This window comes from Grus americana, chromosome 2 (genome assembly GCF_028858705.1).
Source record: "Grus americana isolate bGruAme1 chromosome 2, bGruAme1.mat, whole genome shotgun sequence".
Lineage (NCBI taxonomy): Eukaryota > Metazoa > Chordata > Aves > Gruiformes > Gruidae > Grus > Grus americana.
The window spans coordinates 6,228,160-6,242,394 of record NC_072853.1 but is presented as its reverse complement, the minus strand read 5'-3'; the positions used below and the strand labels follow the sequence as shown (position 1 = coordinate 6,242,394).

Below are 14,235 nucleotides of genomic sequence, written 5' to 3'. Positions count from 1 at the left end.
GAAAGGCTTTCTGGAGGATCTCTCCTCAAGTGCTGAAAATTTATTTAGAACCCAGCAAGGGCAATGAATCATTCAAGTTACTTCTTTCCATTGTACATTACTTTGTATTCATCAACAGAGAATTTCATTTTCCTTCATACAGCTTTGTTAAGTTTCCACAAGTCCCACCTAAGCATAATAATTCTGCATTTTCTACCATCTTTATTACTTTGTTGATCATTAAACCAATGATCTGGAGAAAAACGATGTATTCAACACTGATTTGGGGCTTATAGTAGATTTGCAGAGATTTGACAAAGATTCATAAACAAAATGAGATAAATATTGTTCTTAAAATTAAAAGGAAAGAGTTTACATTCTTTCTCAGCAGTTCCATTGCTACAGACTGGAAGAGACAAAATTTTTAAACGAATAGTTTAGGTTCCTGTTGAGAACCCACCCACCTGACCTGCAAATCCTACCAGAGCAACCACAGAAGACAAGTGAATAGCAGTTGTGCAAGATCATGTACTACATTGCACAATGGTGGAGAGAGAAGAAAACAAGCATTTAAGTTGTCTTCTCAACATGTTGTCAGCAATGTCTGGAACACAACTATCACCAGCAGCTGTAGCCACTCACGCCAGCAATTGCAGCAGCAAAGCATCTCAGCCTTCCCATACCACGGGCCACAGTTGGTGAGGGCACCACAGGTTGGACCAGCACAGTACATCCCCCAGCCAGAGAACAGCTGATGTATGAAGTATGGCACTCAGCACCAGGGGAGCTGGAGATGGAGGCACATTGACTGTACTTTACAAACATCATCCAGGTTGACAAGTCTGTGCTTGGGTGGGGGAAGACAGGCATGGGTCTGGGGTCTAGTTTGCTGTCTGGATTTTTCATTTTTTTCTCAATTCTACACACCTCAGGCTTTAGATATTCATCCAGCATTGTACTGCTGCTCTCCTTGACTTCAACCAGAGTCAGAAAGACTTGCTGTGAATAAGCCAGGAAGAGTCTACAACCACATTAGAAGTTTATGCTCCAGATTGACAAAAGTCCAAGTGGGAGTCCTGAAGAAGGCAACAAGGGCCAAGGCTCAGCATGGCTCATTGTTGCTCTGATAGCAGTTGTAGGAACAGAGCCTTAAGGTGCAATTCTTTTCATAAGGTTGTTGATTTGCTTACTATCAGACATACTTCATGCCTTTGGGAATCAAATTCCAACCCTTCTTCTCTCCCCACACAGTAAAACCTATTAAGGTACAAATAAGATATTCTCAATAAAAGTGTGGTCTGCAAAGAACTGCTGGTGAATAATGGAGATTTCATCCACCAAAATGTCCTTTTTTTTTTAAATCTCCTCTTAATGTGCAGCCATAACATCTGCAAATATCAGAAACATGCATATTTCCTTAAGAGAAGCTCTGTGTTCCCATAAATGCACCCACACAAAGCACTAAATTACTCCTTCAAACAAAGGGTACTGCATATCTGAACCACTGCAGAGGTGTGCTTAAGCTATCTCTGAACAAGCTCTGTCAGGGGCAAGGAAAGGATCATAGAATCACAGAATCATTTTAGTTGGAAAAGACCTTTAAGATCATTAAGTCTAACCGTTAACCTAGCACTGCCAAGTCAAAACACTAAACCATGTCCCTAAGCACCACATCTACACATGTTTTAAATACCTCCAGGGATGGTGACTCAACCACTTCCCTGGGCAGCCTGTTCCAATGACTGACAACCCTTTCAGTGAAGAATTTTTTCCTAATATCCAATCTAAACCTCCCCTGGAGCAGCTTGAGGCCATTTCCTCTTGTCCTATCACTTGCTAATAGGACAAGAGAGAGACTGACACCCACCTTACTACAACCTCCTTTCAGGTAGCTGTAGAGAGTGATAAGGTCTCCCCTCAGCCTCCTTTTCTCCAGGCTAAACAAGTTCCCCAGTTCCCTCAACCGCTCCTCATAAGACTTGGGCTCTAGACCCTTCACCACCTTCGTTGCCTCTCTTTGGTCACACTCCAGCACCTCAATTTCCTTCTTGCAGTGAGGGGCCCAAAACGTCAAGGATGCTGCTCTGCTTGGGCTAAAGCACCCTACCAGACAAACAGGTGTGGATCCCAGTGAGGTCCTGGTGCAGCTGGGCACCAGGCTAAGGCAGTTATAGTGCTTCTGTTATCCAAGCTGGCTCATGGGTTTTGCATTCTTGAAGATCAAATGCACTTTCCAAACATGCTACTTTTTTTGTCAAATATGCTGCTTGTTCCCTGACTACATCTTACGACTAAAAGCCTTCAGTATACGCTATGTGAAGCAACACTAGGGGCTGCTTCACCGTTCTTTCACTGTGGCAGTGCAACAACCAGCCAAGAGTCCAAAGTGGGACATCATACAGAGGAACGCAAAGGCAGATCAGAGGAAAATTGGTCTTGCAATGCCAAATACCACATCAGATTGGAAACCTGAATGACAGGCTGGAGGCCTGCATATGATCCCTCATACAAAAAAGATCATTGTGCCACACATCTCAGGAAACATACAAACAAGTGACAATGGTGCCTGGAGAAGAGGGATAAGGCTCAGGATGTCCATAGTCTGTTCCATATTTTGAAATTAAATAAGGTTGGAAGCACTTGGTAGAATGACAGACATCTATGTTGTAAGTGGCTGTTTCTCAGCTATTGGTTCAGGTCCCATTTAGACAGTGGAGACAAAGTTGGAGCATGACCTTTCTATCCCAAACCAGGCATTTTAAAAAGTTGTCTGTGTAGTGCCTTAGAAATATCTGTTTCTCTGCCCTGTCAACAACAACAAAAAATAAAGCTGGCAGTTACTTTGGATGAATTTGACTCCACTACAGATCACTAAAGTGCATTAAATTCCACCCGTGACCAGGATCTCATATAAAATGCAAACACTCATGGGCCTGTATCTTCCCGTACATGAACTAGCAACAGCATTTCTGTATGGAGATCCTTGCATAAAAAGGTGAGAGAGGATGAGCAAACTTCATTGCAGTTCAAAGAGCCTCCAGATTGTGTGACTGGTCCCCAAAATCGAGGCAGGTGGGGAGGGGCATGCGTTCATCCTCTCTCCAGTGGTCTGGCTGCACATACTAACGTCTCACAGGATGAGCTGGAGCCAATATCCCTCCAATTTTGCACCCGTGCAACCATCAGAGGAAATATTCTCACCCAATGCAAGTCTGTACTCCATAGTGGGAGTAAATGGAGCTGCATTGCCTCCAGTCAATTAAACACCAAAGGTGGGATGAAAGCAGAAAAGAGGAACACTCATAATGAGACCATCATCCCTATCACAAATGCACCATGGCTGAATAAACATCTCCATTTATAACATGTATTGGAATGGAAACTACTCATAACCAAGATCCGCTCCACCACTCACACGGTATAGCTAGTGGTATATACCCATTTTAGATCGTGTGTTTGTCTTAAGACTAAGCAATACTGTTCTTTCTAGCCAGAATAGGCTACAGGGATTCTGTTGCCAACCATAACACATAAAAGAACTTATAAAATTACAGTCACACACTAAGGCATATGTCTCACATTTAACTAAATGTTTATCTTGTCAGGAAATCCAGCTAGACCATGCCAACATTTTGTTTCATTCATGCTGTCTTCAAACTATCTGTTGTTGAAGGAGGAAAAGGAAGGGGAGAGAAAAGAAAATGCAAGAGAATTATCCAAATATAAAAAAAAAAGAAAACAAAATTCAAGTTAATGTCACAAATGAGGCTCAAAAATGGAAGCATTGTACAAAAGACTCCATCGGTAACAGCATTCATTCACCTTTACTCCTCCCCTATGGATTGAAGTCGTCATCCCCAATTTCACCTGGAAAATAAACAATGATTCTAAAATATGCCCTTTGCACATCTACAATAGGAAGTGGACTCCTAGACTTCTGATAAGACTTATTCTGCTGAAAGGCTTTGTGATTTTTGCTACCAAAGAAGTCACATTAACATGCTATAGATCCTGTGTCAGCAGCTCCCAAAGAACACACGCATGACAAAAATCAATTGCAATGTAGACAGAAGAAAAATAGTGAAACGGCAGCTACTTCTTTCAAAATTATCTAAAATATCTATATTTCCTTCACATTAAGAAAAGCATTTCCTTGCGTAAAACACAGCTTACATACTAAATAATTCATCATGATGAATTATTTAGAGAAACGTGGACCCAGTATGTTTACAAGTCCCAAGCTGTTTTACAAAAGAGGAAACATTTATATAATTGGTCCTCAAACTCTTTTTCTGAATGTTCTTACAATGAGACGTTTCTGATTATCAGTGCACTAGTCCTGGAAGCAAAGCTTTTATAAACTGAGCTCTTGGTGGGAAGATGGGATAAGTGGAAAATGACTAAGTAAGGTGATCTTTTCTTAGTAATTGGTGATTATTGCTGTTGAACAGATGATTCTTCCAAAAGCCATCCTTTAAGCCTTGAGTTATCTCAGGTACGGTAAAAGGTCTCCAAACCAGACATAATTAAATCACTGACCTGAGGCCTTATCTCCCAGAACAGTAATCTGCCATGTACAGAAGCAGGGCAAGCCAGACCCATTTCACTATAAACGTCAGCTCTTTCCCCCTGGCAACACATATTCCACAAGTCCCCAGAGGAAACCATTTATGCCTAGGAATAAACCTGCCCTTGACAGCCCAAGGATGCTTTTGATAAGTTCATCTTCACCTCTGTCATGCTCTGCATGGAGCTCTCCTTTCAGAGTCACGGCCCGCTTCCTCTGGGTATCTCCACGGTCAGAAGCCCTCATGGAAATGTTCTTTGCACGTGCTGTCAGATCTCTCTCTCTCTCAAAACAATCTCTCTCTGAAAGCTCCTGCTGACCCTAGTCCTGACAATTCAAAAGCTTTTACAAGCCACCCACTTTTCGTTACAGATGGGTAAAAAGCTGGAATGGATAAAACCCTGAGAAAGTTGGTCTGAGCTCTCAGGTGACCCTGATTTGAGCAGGTGATTGGAATAGAGGTCCCTTCCAACTTGAATTATCCTATGAACAAAAACGGCTTTTTGCTATTCATTTCATCAAAGAGTACGTAGAATGGTGGTCCCAGAAAGAAGCTAAGACTGGCTAAGAAGGACAGGTAAGCAGGCTTGTCATTCCTGGTGCTCCCTTTATCTAGAGTAATCTCAGCCCAGAGAAGTCCACACAAGAGGCACCTAGCGCAAGAGAAATGACCTCTGTGCTTTACCCAGCCTGTCTACAGCTGATCCCCATGACTCCAAAGAGTCTCAGATGAGACACAAGGGACACTGATGCCCTTGGATTTACTGGTTGTAATACAGCACAGAAGGAAAATAGGCAGAAGAAGAGCTCAGAGGAAAGGGCTTATGTCTAGGTTCAATCTTTTAAAAACAGTTCTGTTAGCTAAATTTCTTCATACAATATATTGTCATTTTCTTCTCTGTGGGAAGCACCTTTGCTTGTATGGTAAGCAGACAACTGACTTTGGGAGGGGAAGTGAGACAGGAGCGCTGATGCAGCCACCTGTATTCCTCCTGCCTGCAGGTGTGGTGACCAAGGTAGCTACAGTCATACCCCTGCCCACTCCTATCCCAGCCAGTTGTCTCTGTATTCAAACCCGTGAAGGATTCCCACCACAGCCAGGGTTTTAGTACATATAATGCAGGAATTTCAAATTAGAGCATTCAGCCTTTGCTTCTTATCTGCAGTTTTTCAGGACTATGTTGTGTTTGTGTCCTTTATCTGGAGACAATGTCTCATCACTTGTGCCCAACACAATCAGTTAACTCCCTTTTTTCATTGAGCACCTTTCTTCATCTACAGTGTGTCTCTCACCTTTGATCGACCATCTGACAATGTATCAGATACTCCATGTTGCACTAGAGGTTCTCGCATTAGATGTGTCATAATTTAATCTAACTAACCTATTTCAGGGTTCCCCATCACCACCACATCTGGGCCACTCTTAACTTACTGTCACAGAGACTTCAAAGCTCAGAGCAGAAAAAACATGTACATACTAAATCAAATTTGATCCTTGTAAAGCCCAAGTTAAGAGGTTGGGTATGCCTTAGGAGGCTGTAGAGAAAAACAGATAAATCTCTGAGCACAAATAACCCTTGTGCAGCGAAAACTCCAAGGATCATAATTCAGCAGGGATCTTGACATCTGTTGTTTATTCCCAAGCAGGAGCATGGAGCAGAGGAACAGAGTAGCCATGGTTACATCCCTGTCCCTGCTGCAGGTCACTCCCACCTCGTCGGGTGCTACCATGATCACATAGTCCCACCCTAGGACAAACTGGCTTCCCAAGTCATCCTACGTAGTCTGTTTCACCCTGTATAGTCCGTTTATGGCTCTGGAGAATGATTAACTTGCCAAAGATACTAATTAACTTGCTACGAGGGCTCTTGAACACCTGAGGTAGAGTTTGGCGGTCACACAAGCAGGTCACCACAGACCACTGCTGATCTAGCAGCTGCCAAAAACAAAGGAAAGCCATTCCCGTTCCCCTGCCGCCAGAGCCCATTGCGTGTTCAGCATGTGCTGCTGTAGTCGGAGGGTTATGCTGTTGTGTATTTTTAGTTCAACTAGCAGCGACTATTTCTGCATTCCAATTTCTGATGCCGAGTTATCCCACCTTCTGTTTCTCGATTAAGGTATTATTATTAGCTACACTAAACCGATGAGCTTCTCAGCACGGCAAGTTTAATAAAGCACTAATGTCACCCACTACCAACGCAAGTCACCTAAAGAAAACAAGGCCTAATTTACAGTGCTACTAAAAATTAGCAAGAGTCTGCTGATCATTCCTCACTACGTTTTTGCTTTTTTTTTTTTTCCCCCCAACAACCTTTCTTTCCCCTGCAGACAAAAGGATTTATGCAATCCAAAATCTATTCCTCCCTGTCCCGCCATAAAAGACAGAATATATCTAAGGGCTTTTCACATAACCTTCTGGAATTCTTATTCCTTTCTGTTTTGGACCAACCTGCAGATGTTGACTTCTTACGAGAAAAGAGTAGATGTGCTGACATAATGTCTCTCTACCTTGTCCCTCTTCTGCCTCTCAGTGTCCCCGATTTTTCTGCTCAGTTCCCCATGCAAAAGCAAGGAACTTTCTGGTGGTTGTGATGTCCCAGGCTAAAACAGCAACATAACTTTGATCCGTCTATGGCAGCCAACAAAAGCTTTTCAACTGATGGGGTTTAGGCTTCCACATCTCTCTCAAACAACATTCTCTTCACAGCCTTGTGCATTATCTTTCCTTCTGAAAAGACTTTTGTTCATGGGGATGAACCCTGCTGTCTCTGAGGTCAGTGGCAAGCATCCTATAGCCTCCAGCGGTGAAAGGGCTGGGTGGCTCTAGAACATAACACAATGCAACTTTATTTTCTCTACCATCTACTCTGGCAAATTGTACCCTCACACAGCTCAGCTTAAACACAGCTGCAAAGGGAGATGGAGACAGAGAAAACAATGAGGAGACATGGACAGAAAAGAGAAGTTTTCAGCTGAGATTTTAAACCAAGACAGGCAGGCAAAGAAAATAAGTAGGACTGTGCTGCTTCATGGTGTAGAATAGATTTATGCAGCGTAGTGTACTCTGTAAGCACCTGTAAGAAGAGTCACTTGCGGTAGCAGATGCTGCTCAGCTCTAATGAAATCCATCTGCCTTGTCCCACAGAGATCCTCATGTCTTAAGACGTGGGATAGCTGGGTCCTAATAGCGCAGAAGAGCCTTGCAGATGTAAGCCAGTACCTGCTGAACTCAGATACTCAAGCACACAGAGGGTGAGCATTTGCTACAGGTATTGGCAGAGCTAGCAATGCTGCATCATAGGCTCAAAGCCTGTAGCTCAGAGTCTTAGTCCTCTACAGAAGCCAAAATACCAGTAAGAACCAAAATTTTGTTCGATCACCCAAATCCAGAAAAGTGGCATACAAAGGGACATAATTTTCCATAATTGTGTGTTGTCCTATGCTTCCCCATCACCTCTAAAACAAATGGGAGACTTTCTTATGCAAACAAAATCATTTCAGTAGTTGTTTTGTGTAGACATCCTCAACATTGACACTCACAAGCCAAGGGCCTATTTAGCTAGACCATGAGGTTATGCCATCTACAAGCATCATCTGCCCACAATAGGGTCAACTCACAGCCACTGAGAAGAACAAAGGGCTATGAGTGGAAAGGAGAAGGAGATAATATAAGAGAGATGGAAATTTTCATGCTGAAACAACCCACTTGTAGAGGACTCAGTGAAGGGAAACACTGGTCCTTTTGCTCTGTCCTTTATGAAATCATTCTCAGAAAATACGATTGCTTTTCCTACTGCCGCAGTGGTTTTGGCAGTATGGACTGACAAATTCACAGAGATACAAACAACGTTTCACTCAAGCCACATCCTCCAAGTAATACTCATGTTTTTTGGAGCCATAAAAAAGTAATGGAACACTGCTTTCTAGCCTCAGAAATAAATGCAACGTTAGCAGCATTTTAGGAACTAAAATAACACATTAGAAGATGCTGTCAGAGCCAGATTCCTTCCCAGTCGCACATATCTGGATAGTAATACAACAGGAGAGATTTCTTTGCCCAACTAGATGGACAAAGAAAGATCCTGCTGCTCCCCAGGCTGCTAAATGGTGGCATCAGGGTCCCAATAGCACGAGTAGTCCCTACCGAGCCAAGTTACATTAAGAAAGTCCCGCTTGTCATAGCGCTGCATGACGTGAATCCTTAAAAGCCACACTGTTACCAGGAGGTCAGAATTTGAAATTTCCATGCAAGAGAGACAGACACCAACTTACTGTAGCACCACGGCTATGCGTTATCAATACAAGTCTGTCGTACAATGTCTGCAATTCCACCTTTAATGTCCAATAGGATGCATAATATATCTACTAGACGCAGATCAGAAAGTACAAAAGCAACTATTTGGTAAGTATATATACCAGCAGAAGGCCAAACTACTGCTTAGACTGTCTCATACCTATGATCCTAAGGATGAGAAAACACAACAGGTATAAAGAACATGTCAGGATACTGTGTCTGCCTACAGTGCCTCACATGCAGTAAGAGAAGTGAACTTTGTGGCTCCCTCAGTGTCGACTGAGGATGAATTTAGGTTTCTGTGTGGATACCAGCAGGACCAGAATCACTCTTTACCTGACACAGCCATAAAAATGAATTACTTCAGAACTGAAACATAGCCACATCTGAGGTGTGGGGTCTCCAGACACAAAGAAACCACACCAAGGCACACCCAAACCTGAGAGAGAAGCAGAAATGCCATCAGATTTTTGGCAGTTTCGTAGAAGGACCAGAGAGAGCACCCCCCCTCCTCCTTCAAGTGATTCTCTTTCGATCTGGGACAGCACATGGGTGTCAGCAGCATCTGAGTGTAGAAAAGAAAGAAATTCTCCCTTTTACACTTTGTTTGGATGCTCCGTCTGCTGCAGTGAAACAGGGAAGAAGTAAAACTGCTGAATAACAGAGTTCTTAACATTGCAGTCACTAATAATAGCATTAGAGAGAGAATAAAATCGTATCTTCTTGGATTTGGAAGATTTGGAAGTCAACTTCTGACTCACTCGCCTGACGAGTTGAGATCAGGCATGTCACGGTGTTGACCTTCTGAAGAAGACTCCGATCAGCCCAGCAGCCACAACCGCTCCGGGTAGTTTCAGCCCTTTACCTCCTGGAGCAGTGTTAGCAAAGGTCGTGCTACATCGCAGGTCCTGGATTGTTTGCAGCCTGTCAGGCATTGCTGGCGTACAAGGAAGGGAACCGGGTACAGCGAAAAATCGGAAGAAATACACACAAAGTGAGACACCTGCACTATTGAGGCTCTTGGGCACCCTTTTCTCAACGCTGTGCTGCTGGGAAGCACAGACTCACAGTCTGTCTCACCGACTGGTGGGGAAGGTTTTAATCCATGAGCAAGGAAGCTGATGGACCCCAGGGGATGTGGAACAAAGCGGCCAAGAGTTTCCACTACTTGAGCCAATAGATTAGAAAGGAATTATAACCTTTCCAAGTGCTGGCGTGGGTATCAGCTAGGTGGACACTAAGGTCCATATTATGTGAGCCTGGGTATGATTCAGACTTGAGGAGAATCTGCCAAGACCAGCTGACTCCTCAAGAAGATTAATATTGGCTAAAAAAGGTTATTTCCTTATCAGGTATGGACGGGCCACAACTCCTGCTAATTTCAAGGGGACCAAACAGACAGGGAGTGTCCAATCCCTAATGTAAAGACCTCATCCTTCTCCTACTCACTGGGAAAACTTTTATTTTCCATGGTTATATGTCTGTCTCATTAAGCAGCAAATCTAGCCAATCCCCATACAGTGTAAAGGGAAAAAAATTATGATATTGCAACAGGAAAAATCACAAAGTGTAATTATTGAATGGAGTAATAAACAGCAGTTTAAATACAGCCTCAAAATAAAATGAATTGCATTGTTAAACTAAATGCAAGGTACAACATTCATCATCAAATCATCTCTTGCCTCAGGTTAGTAAAGAGTAGGATCTGGAAAACGGCAGCTTCCTTATTTTAAAAAAAAAAAAAAAAAAAGCCCTGGCTGCAGCGTTTCAGAAATCTCTGTTTCAACCTGTTGGCAAATGCTGACTTTTGAACAGCAACTATTGTATAAGTCTTTTTCTGTTCTGAGCTCCAAGAGACACAGTGGGTGACTAATGAAAATAAGGATTGGGATTTTAAAAGATGCTTAGTAATATGATTAGATACAAAAATAGCTTTTTTCCCTAGAACAGTGCTAGTGAACAACACTAAGTGGGCATCAAAAGACCAGCTCTTAAGAGCCGTGCACAAAGCAAAAGACTATATTCCCTTCCATTACGAAACAAATAAAATACAATAGAAAAAGCCATAAGGCAAAATGAAAAAAAGTCTCTCCTAAGATTTCCAGTTTAAGCAAGGGAGAGATGCAGGGGTGAGGGGCATAAAATATCAGTTATCTGAGGTGGGGAACATCTTTGCTGTTTACACTGGTATCAGACCTAGTGCCCTGACTTTCCCTAAACAACCAGGGTTTTTATGGCAAAGCAGTACTCATGAGAACATCAACCTTTCCTGCCTTCCCCAGAGCCATTTCTACGAGAAGTTTTACATCCCCGTAGTAATCAAAATTCCATGTATGAGTTCTGGCTTCCCTGTAATCATCTGCCCGCAGGTAGCAGCAAAGTCAGACTATGTAAGAATACTTGCAGGGTGTTAATGTGTAATCCCCCAAGCCCTTTGACCTTCAGTCATTTGCTCGCGCTGATGAGAGGATGACTGCTCCACGCCTTACCGAGGTGCCCCGCCGTTATGCACTTTACATCTCGGCAACACGTATAAACGTGATTTTGATTCTGTTACTGGTATCCCAGTGTCAGAAGCATGATCAGGTTTGCGCTCTTTTTTACAGGCATTTTTACAGGTACTTTTATTTCCTCTCTGTTATCACAAAGGGGAAGTTGCAAGATTGAAATATTCCCTAGATTTGAAGCAGACACCAAATCTTATGCAGAAATACACTGTGTAATGTGGCCATGCTAGTCTAGTGCCCTGAGGGCTGTAGCCCTACAGTGCCTCGGTTTAATTAATATAAGCATCCAAAATCATCCTCTTCAGTTAAACTTAGTGTCCATGAGCACTGTTATTAACATGGATCAAACAGCCCCTTGTAGAGAAGACCTGTTGTGATGATAAGGTCGAGTTCCTAAGGAAATTGTTGTGCAAATCAAAGCACTGATTCTAAATACTTGTCCGTGTTTTCTTTTTCTGTCCCTCATCCTACCAAGTTCCCTTGGTATGGAACATAATTATCAGGTAATTTTACAACACTTCTGCATAAGAACTGGGCATGAGGTCCTGCCTACCCGAATTCCTTGTTCTCCTGTAGCTTGCAGGAGGAGGATGTTTATAGTCAGAGAGAAAACGTGGGCCCAATTCTGCCTTCTGTTCTATATCAATAATCTCAAATTGTCTTCCAGCTCCTGCTGATTTTAGGGAGATCTACAGACAAATAGCAAAACACAGAACTGGGACCAAAAAGCCCTGTGATTTTCAAATCAGGTTTAACACAAAAGACCTCTTAACCTTTATTATGTTACTTGGTATTGGGTCATACCTAGACTGTCCCCATGGTATAATGAGGAAGCAGAATTATAACTGTATCGTATCATGGGATGGGCTCAAAAGCCCTGTATTAAAATGCTTATCATCGCTAAAGCCAGCAGCATTTCCAGTCACACAGACAAGGATGATTTGTGGAGGACAGGGGAAGATCAGGACACCAGACAGGGAGAACAGGGGTTTAGCGAAGGAGGTAGAGACAGCAGCAGCAGCTGTCTTTCTCCTTACCGCTGACAAAATAAATAAATAAATACATAGAAATAGTTACGTGGAAGTGGAAAGAGCTCTCTGCAGTCATTACATAGCAAACACGTACCGCTTGGCTTAAACTTACTTCTTATTCTCTCCCCCTTCGTGCTCCTCAGACATGTACGCACTCATCCACATATATTTGCCTGCACAAGGACACTCCACGGCTTTGGATCTCTTCTGGTTTTAAAATGACAAGGACTGTCCCCATATGCCTTCGGATTAGAGCTATTCTTCCTACCTTTTTACAGGTACCCAGTACATGCTTTCTCACACACAGATGGAGTGAGCATCTCTTACTGCCTGGCCATCACACCCACATCTTTAAGAAGATTTTTTTTCTTTTTTCTTCTTAGAAGATGTAAAGGTTTAAGAGCAGTATTTTTACAAATATATATACACATATATTCACAGGTATGACTGTATTGCTATCGCAATGATTTAGTCTGGCTTTAAAGCACTTAAGGTAAATGTGCCAGTTGTGGACTACAGCGAGGTTTCCAGTCTTGGCTATTCATACACCTCTCTGGTTTACAGCTCTCTGCTGAATATGATGAGAGAGATTTATTTGTGGAGTGGGCAGAGACAGAAGTGCGTTGTCGCATGGTTATTATTTTTTTAAGGGTTATTAATTACCATGTCAACCTTTGCTCTGCTGCTTCTGTCCACTTTTATTTTGGAAGCACAGCCATTCGACACTCTGATCACACTGGGTTCCCCGATCACCCCATTTTCTACCAACCCTTTTGAATATTATTTATTATTCCTTATGTATCTGGGTAGAGGAGAGGGAGAGGGACAGTATGGCAGAGATGGGAAACATGAGACGGAAAACATGCTTGCCTTGAATTTTCATCACCCTGCCTTTGGAAGGAGCGAGCCGGAAAACTAGCAACAAACACTTGCACGCAAACACACGCCAGGCACACACCACATCGATCGCGGGGAGTTTGCGAGCAGCCCCACAGCTCTTACCTGGGTTGTCTGGGATCCCTCTGCAGTGCACCTTCCTCAGCTCCCTCTCCCCTATTTTTCCCTGCCGTGGGGAGCAGCGGGGCTGGTGCCGGTGCTGTGTCTGGGTGACAGTGCAGGTAGGGGACAGCAGGCAGCTGGCTGCAGCCTCGGCTGCCGGGCTCTGGCTTCTGCCAGGGCTGCTGCTGCCGCTGCTGCTGCTCCTGATGATGCCGAGGAGGAGGAGAGCCGAGTGAGGAGGAGGAGGATGCTGGCGGTGATGCTGTTGCTATGGTTACCCAACTCAGTGGTGGCGGCGGCACCGCTCAGTGCAACAGCTGCCCCGGCACCCGGATCTGCTCAGCACCTGTCACGGCCAAACGGCCCTCGACGTACAGGCACGGGAATTTCACCCCAGAGCCCTTCCAGAGGGACAGCGACAGTGGGGAGGATGGAGGTCACTGCTTGGCGTGGTGTTGGGGCTCCGGGAAAACAGATGGAGCGATGCATCCAAAATGTTTGCATTCTACACTTGTGGGTAAAGAGCTCGCTGCCCTGCAAAGGTCAAACACCAGCTTCTAGGAGGCCAGAGCTTCATTATTCGGGGGTGCCTTGCATTTTTATAAGGAAGGGAACAAAACAGCAAAGCTGAGAAGGGGAATCATTTTCAAAGTTCCTGTTTTGATGCAATTTTAAACTTTTTCTCTTTTAAACTGAAGGTCAACTCTCTTTCTTTAAAGGAGGACTTAAAAGTGGAATTTTACTGTCTTTTTGTGTAAAGGTGGTTTTTGCATAGACAAATCCCCTTATAAGTGGATTCCTTGTGAGAGAGAACTGCCTTTTACCACAAAACGGTGAGAAAAAACCTTTCTGAAAGGA

General features: G+C 43.5%; 1 protein-coding gene across 1 annotated transcript in view; it reads right to left on the bottom strand.

Annotated features, from left to right (window-relative positions):
• The window catches only part of FAM135B (family with sequence similarity 135 member B), a 211,968-nt gene extending 198,429 nt beyond the window's left edge, over positions 1–13,539 (bottom strand). Inside the window, exon 1 of the mRNA XM_054818307.1 lies at positions 13,381–13,539. The gene's annotated coding sequence lies outside the window, so the exon portion shown is untranslated. The remainder of the gene's footprint in view (positions 1–13,380) is intronic.
• Positions 13,540–14,235: the final 696 nt, after the last annotated feature.